Source organism: Atractosteus spatula, chromosome 18 (assembly GCF_055471065.1).
Source record: "Atractosteus spatula isolate fAtrSpa1 chromosome 18, fAtrSpa1.hap1, whole genome shotgun sequence".
NCBI lineage: Eukaryota > Metazoa > Chordata > Actinopteri > Semionotiformes > Lepisosteidae > Atractosteus > Atractosteus spatula.
Window position 1 is genome coordinate 7,464,985 of NC_142723.1, and position 6,000 is coordinate 7,470,984.

The 6,000-nt window shown below is 37.7% G+C and overlaps 1 long non-coding RNA gene across 1 annotated transcript in view; it reads right to left on the reverse strand.

Moving 5' to 3' along the window:
* Positions 1-5,421, reverse strand: part of LOC148818517 (uncharacterized) — a 28,047-nt gene extending 22,626 nt beyond the window's left edge. The window contains exon 1 of the long non-coding RNA XR_016094470.1: positions 5,331-5,421. This is a non-coding gene — a long non-coding RNA (uncharacterized LOC148818517). The remainder of the gene's footprint in view (positions 1-5,330) is intronic.
* Between the last annotated feature and the right edge of the window lie 579 nt (positions 5,422-6,000).

Consider the following 6,000-nt stretch of genomic DNA (forward strand, 5'->3'; position numbering starts at 1 on the left):
CCAGTCAGGTGAATTGTTAGCTCCGCTGTGGCTTCTGTTAGGAAATTAAGTTCAGCTGGAATGAAAACATGCAGGTGTGCAGTCCTCCAGGACCAGGATTAGGAACCCCTTTTTGGGGATACATTGCACATTGGCCACAGTGGATCAGACATGCAAAAAGAACAATCTCTGGCTACATGGGTCTGTAAAGTCTACTGGCCTTGCCAGCCAAAATATTGTTTCTTGATGTCATGTTATTGTGCTGAAATGCCGTTTCCAGGATATGCATTTTTATCTTCATTCTTCCTGTCCCCTGTTAATGTTTCCTGCATATGGTAACACTTTACACAGATGTACAAGACAGTTAATTATAACAAACCACTGGTCCTACATTGCTGGCCTTAGCAGTTAAACAGAACTCACTTGCAATAGTTAAAGATGCAGCTAAAGACATTATTAGGCATTTGTGAACCACAACGCACGTGTTACACTCAACGTGTTACACAGCTTGCAAATTGCTCATCATTATTAACAAAGTTTTTTTTTTCTCAGCCTGAATGACGATACAATGAAAATCATCTTATTATTCAATGTAATTAAAATATTGTCAGTGTGTGAGTTGCAAAGGAACATGCAGGGGTTAGTTCTGAAAACCTTAATTCAGAAAAGTAGAAGGATAAAAAACTGTTTCAATTGTTTCTTTAGCAGTGTGAAATAATGAAGAGTAACTATTTCACCACTACCAGAAATACAGTCAGAAGGAACAACAATCCTTAGTGATTAGATACCACTTAGAGACTGTGTTGTGCAGGAATCCAACAGGCTCACCCTGTCCAGATCACTATGTGAATATTGTTTTAAGATGAGAGTCATTTTCTGTTTTGACCACATTATGCTCCAGACGTCTAAACAGTAGCTGATCCGGGTTGGCTTGTTTGAAGATTGTTTGTCTCATTGATGTGACTTTGAATTTAATCCAAATCCTTGTTGAGCTAGCTTTTTAATTGTATTGTGCACTGTAGCTTTATTAAAAGAAAGAAGCTGGCATTTACATTAGTTGCATTATAAATTAGTTTACATCACCTTTCTAGTTAAATTCCTCTCTGTAAGCAGAGTGATTTTTTTTACTTTCAAGCAGAATATTTACCCTATATTCTGGGCAGAGCGGTGGCACTGGGGATAAGGATCTGCCCCTGTGGCTGGAAGGTTGCTACTTCAAATCCCACAGCTGGCAGAGAAATCCTACTCCGTTGGGCCCCTAAGCAAAGCCCTTAACCCCACCTGCTCCAGGGGTGCCGTATAAATGGCTGACCCTGCGTTCTGACCCAAAGCTTCTCTCTCCCCCTCTGTGTGTCTCATGGAGAGCAAGCTGGGGTATGCGAAAAGACATATTCCTAATGCAAGAAATTGTATATGGCTAATGAAGTGATTTTATCTTATCTTATATGATGGACAGAAACAAGGGACTCACAAACATAAAAAAACTGGAATTGACTGACTTCAGCAATCTCACATTAAAAGGAATTGTGCGCATATATCCTATTATTCACCAATTAACCAGAGTCACTAATAATTTAAGTTTCTTTAGCTTAAATCAGAACACAAAAGTCCTAAACAACAGTGGCATGTTTTCTTTTGCTTAATGAAAGATGAAATAAGTTAAAGTGAGAATATTCAGGAATGCACAGGAATTAGTTTAAGGAATTTTTTAAGTTGTGTTTTTGATGAGCACAAATGATGTTTGTGCTCATTGTAATTACATTTTAAAAATGCAAATAACCGGAGTAATAACAGACAGTCTTTTTATAAAAATGCAAATGGAGAGAAACAGCACCTCTCTGTAAAGCAGACAGTGCTGTGCTTGTTGATGGTATGATAGCCTCGGCAGGCTGTTGGAGGAGCCTCGCTCTTGGGGACTCACCTGTGGCATTTTCTGATCTCCTGAGCAAAACTTTTTATGAAATATTCTTAATCATAACCTTCGTAAATGCTCCTCATAGCATTTAGTACAGACAGACCCCACAAAAATAGTACCCAAGGAATTGAACCCAAGCCCCCAGTTCACTTCTAACCACTATGCCACCATGGTGCCCCTAATAGGGTTAATAGAAACCAAATTCATGCCTCTTGGAGTGAGTTTTGTTTTTCACCATACAGGTATTTAGGAACAAGTCATTCCATCTAAGGAAATCTCCAAATCTCCCATCTCCAATAAAAAATATTTTATTAAATTAAATGATGAGATTGATGAGAGTAACAAAACCATTCCTCGGGGTCTCCTGCTCCACCAATCGACCATCAGACTGATAGTCTACAGATGGAGAAAGATCAAGACCACAGTCACTCTAGCCAGGAGCAGTCATCCTACCAATATCTCTCCAAGTACAAACTGGAAACTCATCAAGGAAATTACAAAGAACCTTATAGTAACATCCAAGGAACTGCAGGCAAGTCTTGCCTTGGCAAATGTGACTATTCATGAATCAACTATCAGAAAACGACTGAACAAGAATGGTCTTCATGGTAGGATAGCAAGGTGCTGCTCTCCGAAAAACAACGTTGCAATCTGTACAGTATGTAGTTCCCCAAACAACTAATAAATGGTCTGCAAGTCTTCTGTACAGACGAGTCAAAAGTAGAATTCTTTGGCCTCAATTAGAAATTTTATGTCTGGTGAAAACCAAACATTGTTTTCAAAGTGAAGAACCTCACCTCCGATGTCAGGCATTATAGTGAAATTGTGAGGCATCAGGACCTGCACAGGTTGTCTCACTGACACATCCTGCATTTATCAGAGGATTCTAGAGGAGAATGTCAGGGCATCCATGCGTAACCTGAAAACGAACCAAAACTGGGTCCTGTAGCAACGCAATGATCCTAAACATACAAGCAGATCTGCAAAACAATTACCGCAAAAGAAATTCTGCATTATACAATGGCCTAGTCAAAATTCGGACCTAAACCTCATCAAAATGTCTGGGGGGAGGACATGAGGCAAGCTGTCCATGCAAGGCAGCCCTCAAATGTCACAGGGTTGAAGGAGTTCTGTAAGGAGGAATGGAACAAAAGTTCTCACAACCGATGTGAAAGACTGATCCATGGTTACAGGAGTAATTTAATTACAGACCTTGCAGCTCAAGGAAGCGCCACCTGTTACTGAATCTAAAGATTCCCATACTTTGTCACACATGGAGATTGAATGTTGCGTTATTTAAGGATAAACAAATGTTGAAAGAATATTGTCTAATTTGTTTAATCTCTTATTAGGACATACAGTAGATTAAGATCCAATAACATTTTATATTTCAATTACGTGAAATATGTGAAGATCGTAAGGGGTTTACAAATTTTTTCTTGACATTGTATAAACAAATAAATACACGCACTCTGTGCCCTTTGGCAGACAAACAGTGCCCCGACCCACCCCCCACACATGAACATCAGCAATGTATGCTTTACAGCATCACATTTTTACATAATTACATCTAAGGTTATTTTCAGTCTTAAATTATTTGCAGTGTTGATAAGACTATTAATGCAGCAAAGTTATCCCACATCAACACACCTTTCACACTCTGAGTTTAAATAAACAACGGTGTTGGACCAGTGCTCAGAGTAATGTTGCCTAACTTTAATGTCAGCAAAAGTGAACTGGTTTAATGAAAAACATCTGAGGCACAATTTAAACTGTCCAATGACTGCAAAGCCTTTAGGCTAGATATATTATTTGTTTTCACCTTTATGCGTTCTGCTAGTACCTCAGATTGATCAAGTCAATTGTCCACATTAGTACATGTGTCTCTCAGGCCAATCTCTCTGAGTTTACAGTGCATGGATATCCTTGACGTCGCACTATTTTGGAACATTGAAGCTTGTTCACACTCTGTGGGAGACAGGGCTTTCTCTTGCTACACTCTGAAGCTCTGGAATTCAATCCCCAGGGATATCCGAGGGTCATCTGCCCCGAGTACATTCAAAATCTTGACTCAGACCTTCAGAGAGGTTATTATGAAATTTGACATCTGTGTCTGCACCTTGCATCTTCTCCTAAATTTCTAACCCCTTGTGTTTCTTTGTTCTAATTTTATCATCTCCTATTGTTGTTACTGTTTTCAAAACTTACTGTTTACTGTTACTGTTTTTTTTACTTTCCTTTAAAGTGCTATGAAAAGATATTTTAAAGGCACTTTATAAATAAAGTTATTATTTGTAGTAGTAGAGGCAGTAGTAAAGGATTAGGGCAGTCACAGATGTCAGAACTTGTTTAAATTAAATGATGATAGACGCTTCACATCCTGAAATTTTCATTAATATCTCCCTGTACCATGAACGTTCCAGTAGAGAGGTCAGTATGTAGGTGTAATGTTTTTTGTTTTAAAAAATTCAGCTCAGCACTAATGGCACAGAAAATCAAATCCAGTTTTATTTTAAATATGTTTTCAGTCACTTAAAGACAAAAAATAAATTTTATTGGAAAATTAAAAGTGAACAAGTAGCCCATCTGACAGGGACTTGGCGTGTGCTAAATGTTGCTGATGCCTAATATTCAGCCTGCATGTGCTGTTAAAAAAATGTTTAATTTATTTGATTACAAGCAAGAAGTAAGCCCTGGACTGGTTTAAAAACTCATTAGTCTACTTGGCTCTGTAGTCTTTCTTTTATAAATCTTGGAATAGGTAAACATTTTAACAGTATTTAAATGTAATCACATTTAGCCCAGTTATTTTTGCCTCATAGTTGCTAATATACTTATTCATAAAATCTGGACATTTTTCCTTTGTTTTTATGCATTTGTATTTTCCGTTTTTCAACAGTAATAAATTGTTTGTCACAAGGCAAAACTAACGCTGATTGTCTGCCTGTATTGATCTTTCTTTAAAGGGAAAAAATATTTGAAATATTTTACTAATATGGGCTAATGAAAACTCCAGCAGGTGACCTGTCCAGCACACACACACACTGTCATGTTGAGCATTCTGTCTTTGACAATGTGTTAGATTTGTGCTAGGCCTCACAGTGCTCAGCTATATCAATCCATAGCTTATTTGAAAAAACAACAACATATGAAGTAGATTATAACTGCTGTTGTTCTTTTTCACATGGGCTACAAAAATGCAGAATATGCAGGAAGAGATACACCTGGCTTTTGACAAGTATTGCTAACCTTATTCCTGAAACTGTCTGACTTCTAGTTTAACCAGCTGGAACAGAAAGCCAACATGTACAGTATTGTGACAGAGTGTTTGTTATTTTTTTCTTTCTGAATGTGAAATACTCCCATATTTCCCCCTACCCTTCTGGTATGTTTGAGACACTGTCTGTGCTACGAATGAAGTGTGAATGATACTTACCCTTTTTGTTGTTTTCCTAAAAGCACTGCAGTGTTTTCCCCATTTGGAGTATTGTATTGTATTGTTTTGTGTTGATCAAGATGGCCACCAGTCACCTTTCCTGTTTGTAGTATCACACAAATGATCTTAAAGGGAAAGGTGACTGGTGAGCCATCTATAAATAACCGATGTAAGGTTAGGTGTTTTGTTTAAGCGAATATATCACGGTTGCATGACTCTGTTAAAATTTATAAGGTTTTTTTGGATGGTTGAATACTTTATTTTGAGCAAACTGCCCATCTCTGTTAAGAAAATGTGAGCGAGTCCCTTTAAGAGGATGGTCCTTAGAAGAGGAGGGGCTATAAAAGGGACTGGGGGAGCTCAGTATGGAGGAGAGTGCCTTGGAGGAAAGGTGTGGAGAGGACTCCTGTGAGGGTTTTTTTTTTTTTTGCGCTATCCCTATTTTTTTTTTTGGCAATAAATCCAGTTTTGTTTGCATTTGAAGACTGCTTGTGGGAGTTTCTTTTCTTTTGAGCCAAGCCTGGTCACTTGGCTGGTGACAAGTATGTAAATATTATATTATAAATTTAAAATATTTCACTTTATAAGATATTTTATTCCTCCACTTCATGAGAAAACTATAGTTTTGTTTTAGTGGCTTATAAAATAAAATTCTCTGAAAGCAAGAAGA